Source organism: Stegodyphus dumicola, chromosome 12 (assembly GCF_044657685.1).
Source record: "Stegodyphus dumicola isolate Sdum_Otavi_A_Nest chromosome 12, ASM4465768v1".
Lineage (NCBI taxonomy): Eukaryota > Metazoa > Arthropoda > Arachnida > Araneae > Eresidae > Stegodyphus > Stegodyphus dumicola.
Window position 1 is genome coordinate 98,918,596 of NC_140779.1, and position 14,618 is coordinate 98,933,213.

The 14,618-nt window shown below is 35.9% G+C and overlaps 1 protein-coding gene across 15 annotated transcripts in view; it reads right to left on the bottom strand.

Annotated features, from left to right (window-relative positions):
* Positions 1 to 14,618, bottom strand: part of Sin1 (SAPK-interacting protein 1) — a 323,009-nt gene that overhangs the window by 158,021 nt on the left and 150,370 nt on the right. For all 15 annotated transcript variants that reach the window (XM_085806729.1, XM_085806718.1, XM_085806726.1 and 12 more), the window contains one exon: positions 13,262 to 13,331. The gene's annotated coding sequence lies outside the window, so the exon portion shown is untranslated. The remainder of the gene's footprint in view (positions 1 to 13,261; positions 13,332 to 14,618) is intronic.

The window sequence follows — 14,618 nt, forward strand, 5'->3', positions numbered from 1 at the left end:
TTTCGTTAAATTTCACGGAAAAATACATAGAAAGAAAATATTTGATAACCATTATACGAAGCATTTTAATGATTAGATAAAACGCCATCAGCTGTTAACAGGATAACAATTCAATAATTTGGTGTTAATTAATTCCAGATTTCTAACCTCTAAAAAAATTGACTACAACCTCTCAGTTTCGCGAGGCATAAAATTTCTCAACAGCTTACAGGAATAATATATGGCAATACTTAAGCCCTGTAAATGTTTCATTCGCGTAACATGGTGAGGGAAAAAATATACGCAAATGTTGTCAGATAATCGCATAATAATATTCAGCTGACGATCAATGCGTCAAATTATTCTATACCACTGTCCCTAATGAGATTTTACTCGGCAACTAGGCAACCTGCATTGCATTTAATGGAAAAATACACGCAGATACAGAGCTGTCGGTTGCTTAGTGAATGACTGATGCATAAGTGAGTCAGTATTAAACCTTGAGGCAATGGCAGTGCGACAGTAATTTGGACACAGTAACGATGTCTGATTCCCTTTTCCTTAGAGATATTAATGTATTTATACATCATCTAGATTATAATTGACAGACTACTGTCCTCGTCTGGATTGATTCCAACTAACTTGCATTTCAAAAAACCTCTAGAGGATAGGTATTTAATCTAGATGGCATACAGAATAAGCTACCTCTCTGTGCTGTTAAAAAATTTCGAGGAAATAATTATAAGGCGAAGGTGTGGCAGATCAGATTCAGGAAAATAAGACTGTTGGAAATATAATCCGGAATGATGCAAGCTTGAAAATTGTCACTCTTGTACCAGGGGTTCACAACGGGGTCGGAATTAACCCCTGGGGCCGATGAAATTCTAAAAGAAGTGAATGATTATCAAGAGATCGACTGGGCAAAATATACACCGGCAATTGATCGGCATAATCAAAACCGCATTCACTGATCACAAAATAAAATTATTAACAAAACTGACAATTAACTGTTTATTGATATAAAAGCTAAAAAATTTTATTTTGTATTCAAGATCGCACTGATTGCAAAATAAAATTACAAATAAAATTGATAATTAACTATTTATTGATATACAGTTATATTATGTAAGGAAAATGTCATTTAAAATACATATAAGGGGGAAATAAATAAAAATTATTTAATATATTTTTAAATCAATAATATTTTTAAAATATATAATTGATGAGTTAGGTTTGGAGGCAACTTCCACTTGATAAGTCTGTCTCCTGCCTGCTCAACAATTATTCACTTTTTTAATTTGGTCTTAAAAAATTCCTTAAAAAAGTTTTTGAGATTATTTTTATGGAATATTATATATTTTTTCATGGTTTTAGATACGTTCACTTAATTTACATATGCTCTTAGAATTTAAATGATATTGTAAATTAGTTCGAAGCAATAATTAATTTTTAATTTTTATTTTTTGCAATTAAAATTTTTTAATTAAATTTAAAATTTATATTAGCTTTATACGAATAGAGAATATTTGTTAAATACACACACACACACATATATACACATTTTATTCAGTAAGTGCAATATAAAAATGTAAAATGCAGAATCAAACGAAAAAACAAAACACACACACACACACACACACAAAAAAAAAAAAAAAAAAAAAAAGTAAAACAGACGATATATTGTTATACACAAACTACCTGCAAAATTAAAAAGATTTTAATATTCGCCTCATAGACAATGAAAATTTGAACGTTTCGCCTCATAGACAATGAAAATTTGAACGTTTCGCCTCAGCTCACAGAATCACTAAAACTGTAATATGTTTTATCTCGATATTAAAACAGAAGAAGAATTGATTGCATTGAAGAAGGATGTTCAAGCAAAACTTTTTCTCAAAATACATGACTACTGTAAATTTTGGAATTTAACTTCGACACAAATATTCCAAAATAAAAACTGTAGACACCGGGCACAACAAAGTTGGACCAGATACCTCAATACCACAGATGATAACTCACTGTGGAAAGCCATTAAAAAGTACACGAAATGCTACAATAAAACTCCGTCCCTTAAAGGCCCTCAAAGGACCCATTACACAGAAATTGAGAAAGCAGAACTCTTAGCTCAGCATCTACAAACTCAATTTCGCACAAACAACATTCATGACAGTACAATAGAAAACTTTGTTCACCAGTTTCACTCCACCTTCTCAACAAATCCATGCACAAACAACATCATTCCAGCCTTACCGTCAGAAGTCTATGCCACCGTCAAAAGACTCAAGAAAAGGAAACGTTCTGGTATTGATGCCATCACAAATAGTATGATCAAGAAATCCCTGTCAAGACCATCTTCATGCTAACTAAAATCTGCAATATTATCCTTACCTGGCAATACTTTCCCCGGCAAAGGAAAACAGCTAAGATTATAACGGTGTTCGCCGATAACATCGCGGCAAAAACATCGCGGACGAAAACGTTGCGGAGAAAACAACGCAAGGCAAAAACATCGTGGGAGAAAACATGGCAAAGAGAAAACATCGCAGTTCTAAAACATCGTGGTACAAAACGTCGTCGAAAATAAAGCGGTTCAAAAACTTCGCAGTTTAAAAACATCGTCGTCGAAAATATCGTGGTAAAAAAGTGTCTACAAATCATCGCATGACGATAACATCGCAGACATGCTTTTTCAGGTTTTAATAATTGTAAATGGATATTCTCATAATGATTTATGAGCGCAAGATGTGAAGAAGGATAATTTTTACTTTCACATTTTTTTATTAATTAATAAATTTTTGCTTAAAAAAGTAAGAAGGAAACTTAAGCATAGAAAATTAAATGCAACTTATAGATTATACTTTTCATGAAAAATTACCAGTAAAAACTTTATAAAAAATTATTTATTAATGGCCTTTTTTAGTTAACTATATGGCTTTAAAATTCTATTAAGTGCTTATAAGTTGCATTAATTTTCTATGCTTAAGTTTTCTTATTTTCTCAGCAAAAATTTATTAGTTTATAAAAAAATTTAAAAGTAAAAATTATCCTTCTTCACATCTTGCGCTCACAAATTATTATGGGGATATCCATTTACAATTATTAAAACCTGAAAAAAGCATGTCTGCGATGTTATCGTCATGCGATGATTTGTAGACACTTTATTTTTTACCACGATATTTTCGACGACGATGTTTTTAAACTGCGAAGTTTTTGAACCGCTTTATTTTCGACGACGATGTTTTGTACCACGATGTTTTAGAACTGCGATGTTTTCTCTTTGCGATGTTTTCTCCCACGATGTTTTGCAGCACGACGTTTTTGCCTTGCGTTGTTTTCTCAGCGACGTTTTCGTCCGCGATGTTTTCGGCTGTAACCGATTATAACTATCCTCAAGCCTGGTAAACCTGCGTCGGAACCTGGATCTTATAGACCAATAAGCCTATACCTTCAGTAAGCAAAATATGTCAAGCTATTATACTCAAAAGAATCAATGAATTTCTGGACTCCAACAATGTTATTATTCCGCATCAATTCGGGTTTAGACAACATCTCTCCACGACCAACCAACTCTACCGAGTGGTAGAAACTATTGCAGAGGGAATGGCTAACCGGAAAATGACTGGTGGCTTGTTCCTCGACATTGCCAAGGCTTTTGATAGAGTTTGGCTGGATGGCCTCAATTACAAATTACACATCCTGGGCTTCCCGTGCTATATCATAAACATTATTAATTCCTACCTAACAGGTAGACACTTTGTTGTTCACGTCTTTGGAACAAATTCCACAAGCCATGTCATCATGGCTGGCGTCCCGCAAGGATCTTTTGCTCGGACCTACACTTTTTAATATTTATGTGAACGATATACCTTCCACACACGAGACAGCGGTCCAGGTCCAGTTATACAACGACTACAAAATTACATACACACGCTAGAGACTTGACTCTCCAAGTGGAAGATCCTCGTCAACGTGGAAAAAACAACAGCTATTATGTTTACGAAGAAGACCAACTTCAAGAAAAACCTGAAGTTCTAGGACACTGATATTCCCTGGGCTAAGCAAGTCCCTTATCTTGCGCGGACACAATGTAAGTAACTTATTAAGGATCAACAATCCTTAAAAAGTCACTTATATGAACCCCGCACATTACATCTATTATCCAGAAGTTTCGAGTTCGTAAAGCCAAACTATACCCTTTAATTGCTCGAAATAGTATATTATCTATTGACAACAAGTTACTCATTTACAAGTCCATTCTACATCCATTTTTGTGTTATGCACGTCCAGTTTGGGCATATACCAAGAAAACTAATAGGAAAAGATTGCAAGTCTGCCAAAATACTCTTCTACGACAAACTGTAAATGCTGAATGGTATGTAAGGAATAATAGAATACATGAAGAGTTAGGCATTGAATTATTACGCACTCATTATTATAACTTAGCCAAAAAATTTCATGAAAGGCAGCAAAATATTGATAATCACAATATTAAAATCTGATGTTACGACTATAACAGTTTGGAAAATATATGCAACTCTAATAATTTGACATATGTGTTTATCTTCATTCCTCTTATCTGCTACACTTCGAATTTTCTGTCCGCATTCTCACTTTTGTGTATGTTATAGGTATATGTATATAATTATTCCATGTCTTAGTATTTGATGTTTTGTATTTGACAATTCTTAATGGGTTCAATTTGCCTATGTTTGCACTACCTCATTCTTGTCACAGCCACCAGTTCCTCGACTTTTCTGCTCGCACTAATTTAGACAGCAACTCCATTGTTATTAATACGTTAACAAATATTCCTATCTGACCTTAACAAAATTATTTAAAAAAAAAAAAAAAAAAAAAAACTATTCGATTTATCTTTCGGTTATTCTATGCCACCTTTCGAAATAATCAAAGTGTTCTACAAGGGCCTTGGCTCAGGCACCCTGGTGTCTCACACACCGTTCTGCAGAGAGAAGTGGATAGCTCATGTAAAGCAAACTTCGTGTATATATTTTATCGTCTTCGGTCTGTTGGAGCCACTTCTGCTTTGGCGAAGCTTTCGTTCTTAATTCAAGACGTTCTTTGCGCTTATTTATTGCTGATGTGCTGGATCTTTCGAAATCCAGCTCTTTTGTTCGCGGTTTTTCTCTTTTGTTCCTCAGATGCCCCTGTTGGGAACTGCGGTCAAGACTCATTCATATGAGGCGCCCCTGAAGCTTTATAAGAAGCCAACTCGATTACAAGATGCCAGCTTGATTATTATCAGCTATCGGCTCTGTTAATAATACTGTGTATTCTTATGGGAATGTAGGTTCCTTTTAAAGAAATAATATTGCGATTACCGTCAGTTTATTCATGACTACTTTTCATTTGTTATGTTCTCACCCTAACCGCGTTCTTCGGAAATTAAATCACTCGCACAATTTTCTCCTCTCGATTTTTAGACGATAAAATTAATTAAAAATGGGGAAAATATACAAGAAAATATGGTATATCATGGACATATCATGGGCTTACGTATCATGATTATAATCATGGACATATGTAAGTACTTCACATGTGCTATTCCCAATGCAAGTGTAAATATTTTCGAAATTAAAATCAGTGTCGTTTGGTCAGTTAATCCTTGCCTTGGCGGTATCAATGTATTACTGGAATTGATATTGTTATTATATCGATACTGAGCATCATCGATAGACATAGTCACTGAGCCGAAACTTCTACAAAAGGCCAAAATTTTCTAGAGCCCAACATGGTTATCGTAAGTAGATTTCATGGCACTTGATTATAAGACTTCTTTTCTGTTTTTCACGAAATTTACGAATTGTGCAAAATGTTTCCGGTCAAGGATATGTTATAGCGGTTCAAATGCTCGTAAATTTGGTAACGGAAGTACACCAAAATTACATTAATATTTAAAATATAATGCAACTCTGAAGCTATTGTTTCGCACCAATAAAAATATGATAAAACTAACGCAAACGCACGAAACTTATTAAGAAAGCGTATAGTTTACAGCTTTATAAGGTTTCAAAGAGAATAAACAATTTAAAATCACATTATTATAATGCTCATCGCCTAAAAAAACTCAACTGGCGTATTGCCAGATAAAAATAGCAAAATCTACTAAAAATCGCTTTGAAACATACATATTTAAATACCAAATGCTTTCTGAAAGTGTTGAGTTATAGCACAAAGGCGACGAGTGGAAACAATAAAAATTTCCACAATCACCCATTGAAATATTGTCCTCATCATCGCCGCACATCAAACGTCTCCTCGACAAGAACATGAAAGTGCGGACGCTGATCAAAGAACTTAACTCCCAGTTCCCATTAAGATTCGTATTAAAAGCAATCAACGGACTGATAAAAGATTAGGGCACGAACGACATCAGAAAAAAGTCTTCCGTCAAAAAGTGCGGGGTCGGGAAATAAAAGAATTAAGAAACAAAGAAGTGCGGCGGATCGATTCTAGTCCATATACTATTAAAGAACCCTTTTAAAAACCGAGATGATGTTATCATCAGAGCACTTTTATGTGACATCCGTGGGACGTCCGGCACTGTCCTCCCACAGCACCAGTAGCGGGAGCAATTTGGAATGATCACAGGATAGCGACAGCAATCAAGTCATAAAAAAAAAAACAAATGATAATAATCATAGTAATAAAAGAGTGAAAAAACAAAAGCTTTCTCGCTGTCGGCTGCTCAAAGCGATCGACCACGACGACAATCCTAGAGAGGGGGAAAAAAAGGCAAGGGAAAATAAACATATTGCGATGATTTAGTTTGTGCTTATGAGCAAACTAAAACTTAACTAATATAATTTAAATTTAAAAAAAAATATTTTTCAAAATAAATAGGCAGCCCTTAAAAAACCTCTGTTCTATAAATAAGGGAGCGAAGATTTTACCAGGGTTGACTGACACCAACTTAAAAATTTCTTTAACGAAATACCTTTTATGAGAATATATAATGAATAAACGGAAATGAATTGCTTTAGATAGCAATTTATTAAAAACAACTGTGATTATTAATTAATTAAAATAACTGCTATTAAAAAATTGCTATTTCTATTTAATTAAAAATAATTAACAAAATTATTTGCGACAAAGAATATTACATTATTTGCAAACACGTATAAAACATTTTTTGGCATATAAAATACAACTCTTTAAAGCTGCACTTGAAATTACTACAGAAGTTCGTAAAAAAATTCTTAAAATTTTATCTTTTATTTATACACAAATATAGAGGAAAAATATATGATACACTGATTAGTGGTACTGTGTATATTTTAATATCACCTCATAAGGTTTTATAATTAACTAGTTATTATGATTTGACCTAGTTATTTTGTACTTAAGGTGAGGTTTTTAATGTTTAGAATTCTCGCAGTTTCATTCTGCTCTTGCTGAACTATCGTCAGCTCTGCCAAAGTTATTCTGTCGTTAACATCTTGCTTGGCAACGTTTAAAATACGCGCTGTAATTACCTTGAGCCAGCTTAAGTAGTCTATGTTATGTTATAGTCTCAAACTACATTACCTGCTTTGGAATTTATCTTATGTAAATTAAAATACCTGCAAAGTAGTGAAGGTTCGTCTGTCGCACCAGTAGCGCATTTCTGTCCTTTTAGAATTAAATAAAAAGGTTATTTTAACCTTCTTAAGGTTAGTCATTTGTTATAGACTAAAGTAGTAACTCCCTTGAAGTCTAGTAAAGGTCTGCAGGAGATTGATATTAGCTTCTAGGTACAGAAGAATCCTACAATCTTAAGACAAATATGCTAAAATAACTCCATAACATGCAATATAAAATTCACGGTATGTGTGCTCGATTTCGCAAAGATACCATAAAGGTAAGAATGCAAGATGCTACATGTGAATTCCGACTTTCAACGAGGAATCCCAGTAAGATGCAGCATTAGAAATCTCTTTATATCTCAATAACTCTTGTAAAGTCAGAGATTGGCCCACCTGGTCCAAATATGATAAAAAAATCAACAATGTCGTCCCGAGAAATAGGGGGTCCATGTGTCCTTGCGATGTAGGGGTCAGCACATCAAGTTAGCAATCAGAAATTCCTAAAAACTTCTAACTGCAACCTCGTGCTGCAGTGGTGTGTTGACCACTGCAGCACGAGGTTGCATGGAAAGAATACCTTCAACTGCTTACAACTTTGGTCAAATATTGACATCATATGTCAACGAAAAAGGAAGTCTGCTAAATCTAAAGGAAAAAACAAACTTAGAAATCCTCCAAGTTACAGAAAAACATTAGAATTTTGCTCAAAATTGGGCAAGGAAATTGTAAAATGCTGTTTTTACCCGAAAAAAAGGACTCGCTCGGGCTTACAGTCACACAAGTACAAATGACAAGTGAGCGTAGGACGCGGAGACCTGGTCGGCAACTTAGTTCGGCATCCTTCACTTATCTAGAGGCAGGCTGTCTCGGTAATGAATTGCAAAGTACTTCGAAATCACGTGACCTTACAAAGGCTTAAAGTGCATCTGAGTCATTTAACACACCTGGATTATAATACAAATGCACGATACAAAACTGTTGCTATGAGTACACTACACAGAAATGCTGTGCTATTTCAACTCAATAAAAATACATAAGTGTTCCCTAAATGAGTAAAAAGACGCCATATATCGTGCACTGTGCACCCTAAGAAGTACTAGAAACCGACTGAAAAGATATACCAAAAGCACTTCGCCATCCAACCAGAACAGTAGTTTGTGATCATATCGAAGGTCCGGGTTCGAACGCCGGAGAATGCATGGATGTTTGTAAATGTATAGTGTCTGTGGTGTGTGGGGTCATTTAAAATATGTGGCGAGCCGAAAGTCCTCTCGAGAGGGTAGTGGTAGGGGAAGAGGGTTGGAAGACCCTCGTCTCCGTCCCCGTAGGATACTCTGCTAAAAGTTTAGGGGGAAACAGAGTAAAGTCGCACTGTAACCTTTACAGTGCCCAAGGCTCTTGCGAACGTCAAGCGCAATCTTGGCTCCTTGTCGCAATGAATTCTGTAGGTTTGTTTTGATTTCAGACAATCGAGATTAGTCACAAAAAAGAACAAGATAAATCCCAGATTGAGTGGTTTAAAGACTACATGAAAGTGGACTAATTCTTCCCCCCCCCCCGAAAAAAAACCTTATATTAGTGTCTGCGTTAAGAGCTAAATGGAAAAATATATCTCCGGATCTCTTTTCCTCCCAATAATGAGTTAAATGCACTTTTATTATAATATAAATGACAATATACTGAAAGAAACAGATTATTCGGAAACTACTGAGCATTTATAAAAGGTAATAGAAACTGTAAAAAATTACAGCATTTCGTGGTATAAATGGCTAACACGCCCAGCCGGTAATGGAAGATCCGTTGTTCGAATCACGGTAATAGTTGATTTTACATGTTGCAGCGACGTCCGAACTATATAAATGCAGTTGATAATGACTCGTCACCACTTGGATTTGGCCTACTGAGTCTCGTGTTGCCTTCACTCACCGTTTAAGTGGGGAAGAATGCAAGGCATTAGAATATTTTCCTGCATATAATCTCGTAGTGTAAGTAGTGCACGTCCAGTTGGCATTAAACATTCGTAGTTCAAATCCCAGCAAGGAAATAAATGATTTTGCAAGTTTTCTGCTTTAAAGAACTTAATAGTTTTTACCAAAGTCACTAGACAAACAAGGTTACGGTCTTTCCAACGCTCGAGTTCAATGATGTCACTTCTCTCACAGAAGTAAGAAAAACGAAGATGTAAAGAGAATAGGGAATAATTGCTTTGAGTAGACTATGAGTCAGTGACATCACAGATTCAAAGATTTCTGATCGGAAAGAGCAAACCTTGCAGTGCAGTAGCCTTAGTTTTTATAATGATGTCCATAAGTATTCATTACAAAGCTCGACTCATTTAATATTACAATAGTGATGTAATAGCCACTTAATGTGATCATATTTGCCCATGTCTATTCTGAGAGCATTAAATGATGAGAAAAAATATCCTGCAAAATACTAATGGAACTTAAATAATTTAATATAAATATTTAAAGTATATATCATTAGGTATTTCACAGCATTTTGATTAGGTTTAAAATGACAAAAAGTTTCTTTATGAATTATTCATAACGTTTCTGGAAATTATTTGACTGATGATGTATCCCTAATCTTAATATTCGAAAGGCATCCTTCATTGGAAGAGAACATATGCCAGTGTAAAATTTTATATTGAGCAAAAAAGCAACCTTAGTTTTTCGAAGGTGTTTTCAAGAAATTTTTTGGTTTCAAGATAAAAGAAAAATACTTCAGAATTCTTTTTACTTCTGAGGAAGAAAGACTTGTGTCTTATCGCCCAATAAAATCGAGACGGTTATTCAAAATCTGCGTCAGGCTAAGGTTCACGTATCATATTAGTACAACATGTCTATAACACACTGAGCGTTTCGCATATTTGGAAACAGTACCGAAGGTCATTGTATGTTAAAAGTGAAGTGCAAGACGCGCCGCCCCTAGGTGTGGAGTGGTGAAATGATACCTTGAAACGCACGTGTTTATGCAGGGTTTCTACCGCAAAGAGCAGTACTTCTCTGCAAAATTTGTTGTTTCCACAGTGGGCCTCAGGCTAAGGGAACAAGAATGATAAATCCCAATATGAGAAGTCCGGATATTCATAGAATGAAACTTAAAATTAGATGCTTTTTGGCCTAATTTTAAACGATTGACTGAAATCGAAGCCAAGACGTCTGGTGACTTAACCCCCACCCTTGACGACATTTCTTAGTCACTTGGCAATTTTTATAATCTATTTTGATGAATTTAGTTCAAAAAATTTATTCTATAATCATTTGATGATATTAAAAGAATTGCTGATCACAACAGGCAATTTATTTTTCAGGTTTTCGTGGCGGGCCAAACAGGCTGAACTCTCCGAAAAATTGATAACAATATCCGACTGATAACATTAACCGGCGACTACTGTATTTAAAAATGGTTTCTTCTTGTGAGATATTTCATATGTACAATAGTAGTTCGGCCTTCACTACGCGTGCGATTACAACTACATGATCGATTACGATATAGTGCGAATCTGCTGTCTATTAAATAAACGAGTGTAGTAAAATAACATTTGAAGCGCGTCATAAGTTTTCAGCGGAAACATACTCTTCGAAAACATCAGTCAGATTAATTGTTTGCTGAGCGCGGAATGGCACCATCTCATCGAAACAAAATATAAGGATAATGATTTTTTACAAGAGGGGCATTAAAATTGCGAAACATTAACAGTAGCATTCACTGTTTCCTCACAGAATAAAGAGTAGAGAATAAAACATCTGGATACTGCAAACAATACTAGGATTTTCTAGTCGTGAAAAGATACTTCATTCACCGTATGAAGGACATTTAACGATCATATTTGTGTATTTTGTTGTGTTAACATAACGCTGTAAAGCAGAGAACATCAAGCCTTAAAAGTGTACAGTATTTTCTACAAACACCTTGTATATATATATATATACGTAGGTAAGTTGAAAAATAAGTTTCCCCTGTCGACTGTGGTCAGAGTTGTGTATGAAAATCAAAAAATAGAATGAGACATTAAAGATATGACATACCTTTATTTTATTATTCTCGTACGAGTACGTTGAGACATTTCTCATATCGCTTGATAAGCTTCAAAAAGTCCTCCAAGAAAAATTCACGCTTTGCATTTGGAAAAAGCGATGAACGGCTATGGAGAAAGGCGACACAGCAGGAAAACGCGCAAGTCACCGATACACCATTGGGTAGAGGTTGCTGCAAATCAAGCAGATGGCGCTGTTGCAGTGCCTGCGCAAAGCGGAAACCAGCCTCTCATTTGAGCCCCGGTAGGTATGGAGAGAAAGTGCGTTTTGAATTCGTGGTCAAAGGAGGAAGTGAGAGCGGTTATCCGCTATGAATGGGCACGTGGAGTATCAGGAACAGAAATTCATAACCGCCTCGTGGAAGTCTATGGGCCAGGTGTGATGTCGAAGCAAATGGTGCGGAGATGGTGTCGCACATTCAGTGATGGACGTCAGCAAGTGGAGGACATACCGAGAGCTGGACGGACGCGCACGGCCACTACAGATGCAAATGTCAGGAAGGTGGATGACATGATTAGAGCGAACCGGCGTATCACCATCGATGAAGTAGCGGAAGAACTTGGAATCTCACATGAGCGAGCTCAAAACATCATCCACGACATTCTTCGATACAGAAAAGTGTCAGCACGATGGGTGCCCCGACAATTGACCTCGACACACAAGGAACAACGCATGGGGGGGTCAGCCTGGAACATCTCGTGCGTTACCATGAAGATGGCAATGACTTTCTGTTTCGGATTGTGACGGGGGATGAAACGTGGGTCCACCATTTCACGCCAGAATCGAAAGCCACATCTATGGAGTGGAAACATCCGTCATCACCTGTCCGCAAGAAGTTCAAGACAACTTCCTCTGCAGGTAAAGTGCTCCTCACAGTTTTCTGGGATGCCCAAGGAGTTTTGTTGCTGGACTTTTTGGAGGTTGGAACCATCAATGCTACTACGCGCTACTGTGACACCCTGTCGAAATTGAAAGAGGCGATTCGGAAAAAGCGGCCTGGCGTTCTGCTGTTGGATGACAATGCCAGACCACATTCGGCGACGGCAACGCAAAACCCTATTGCAACTCTTGGTTGGGAGCGCCTACACCATCCGCCATACAGTCCTGATCTCGCACCAAGCGACTTCCATCTGTTTCCGGCTTTGAAGAAAAATCTCGGGCGAAGGCGCTTTGGAAGCAATACTGAAGTGAAACAAGCCGTTCAACGCTTCTTCCATATGCAAAGCCCTGATTTTTTCCTGGAGGGCTTTTTGAAGCTTATCAAGCGATATGACAAATGTCTCAATGTACTTGGTACCTATGTGGAAAAATAAAGGTATGTCATATCTTTATATAAAATAAAGGTATGTCATGTCTCATTCTATTTTTTGACTTTCATACACAACTCTGACCACAGTCGACAGAGGAAACTTATTTTTCAACTTACCCTCGTATATTTACAAAGTTAATAACTGTATATAGTGCGTTACAAAGTTAATAACTGTGTATAGTATATTACAAAATTAATAACTGTGTGTAGTGTCGTTATAATAACAAACGAGAAAGCGAAATACAAAATGCTCAGAACTAGTTTCATGTATTAATGCTGACGAGTTGGAATAGCTTATAAGCCAGTGCCTGAATTTCAGATAAAAACACTAAAAAACAATAACTTACCAATACTATGTTGATTCAGAGTTGTAATATTGAGGTCCTATAATTTTACTCTAATTTCAGGTGCATTCATCTAGAAAAAGAAAAGAAAAAGTTGAATACAATGGAAAACGCCTACATGGAATGATAAAACGAACTATATGATATCTGAAGAAACTAAGTGATTAACCATTTACCCGTAATTTTGCTGATTAATGTTTTATTAAATGAGAGTATTAAAGCGGCCACCGCATATACTTTGACGACAAAGAAAATAAATTTGGCGAATATTAAAAAACATTATGACAGCCTTCAAAAAATGAAAAACCACAACATGGAAACATAATAAATAACATTTATTTAACAATTAGCAACATTTATTTACATTTAACGTGAAATAGTATTTATTTACTTTGGGAGAAATAACATTTATTTACATTTGTTGAGGCCATAATTTGACAACTGCTGCTATAAAGTATAAAATATTTTGTCTCATCTTAAGCACTGTCGCCACGTAAGTTCTACTAAACATGAAATCAAGCGTTGACGACCCTTTCTTCTTTGTCTTTTGTTTCGCCATATGGCCTCAGCTTCCCTATAAACAATTTCATATGATTGCCATTTTTATACTTTTGCTTAGTACACGAAATTCCATACTCTTGTAAGAACACCACTTCCTCTTTTTCAGTTGATAGCAAATTATGTATGTTCAATATTTTAGAGGAAAAAATAATAATGAAGAATAAGAAAGAATGAATGATATCACGAAGAACCTAATTCTTATTTTCAAATTAAGGGAAAACTGCCAACATTTTAAAGAGAAAATAATTAACGATAGAATGGTATCATGCAGTCAAATGTAAGCATGAAAATAAAAAATGTGGCCCATTATAATTATCACAAAAAATTACTAATTCTTTTTCCAATCGATAAGTTAATACGGTAAACATTTTAGGAGAAAAATGAATTACTGAATCGATGATATCACGCGGAGCACATCGCAACCAAAACGATTTGTTTATTTGTTGTGGAGTCCACATTTCATGAATGCTGCCAGGAAACAACTTAATGAGGTTGTACTTCTACTTCCCTTCCAATTCTGGAAGACAGCACCCCCAGAGGTTGTCCAAGAGCCTCCCACCTTCCATCAAACCACACGAGAAGAATTTCGGCTCACCATGTATTTGGAGTGCTCTCAAAGACACTATACATTTACAGACATCAATGCCTTCTCCGGGATTCGAACCTGGCCCTTCGATGCGGCAGTCAGAGTCACTAACTACTATTCCGGCGGCAGTCTGAAAATCAAATGCAGGTTAAGAACCAGGGGATTATATTTACCAAGCTTAGGCAGTTAATCTTCCGCTTTTTTAGTGACTGT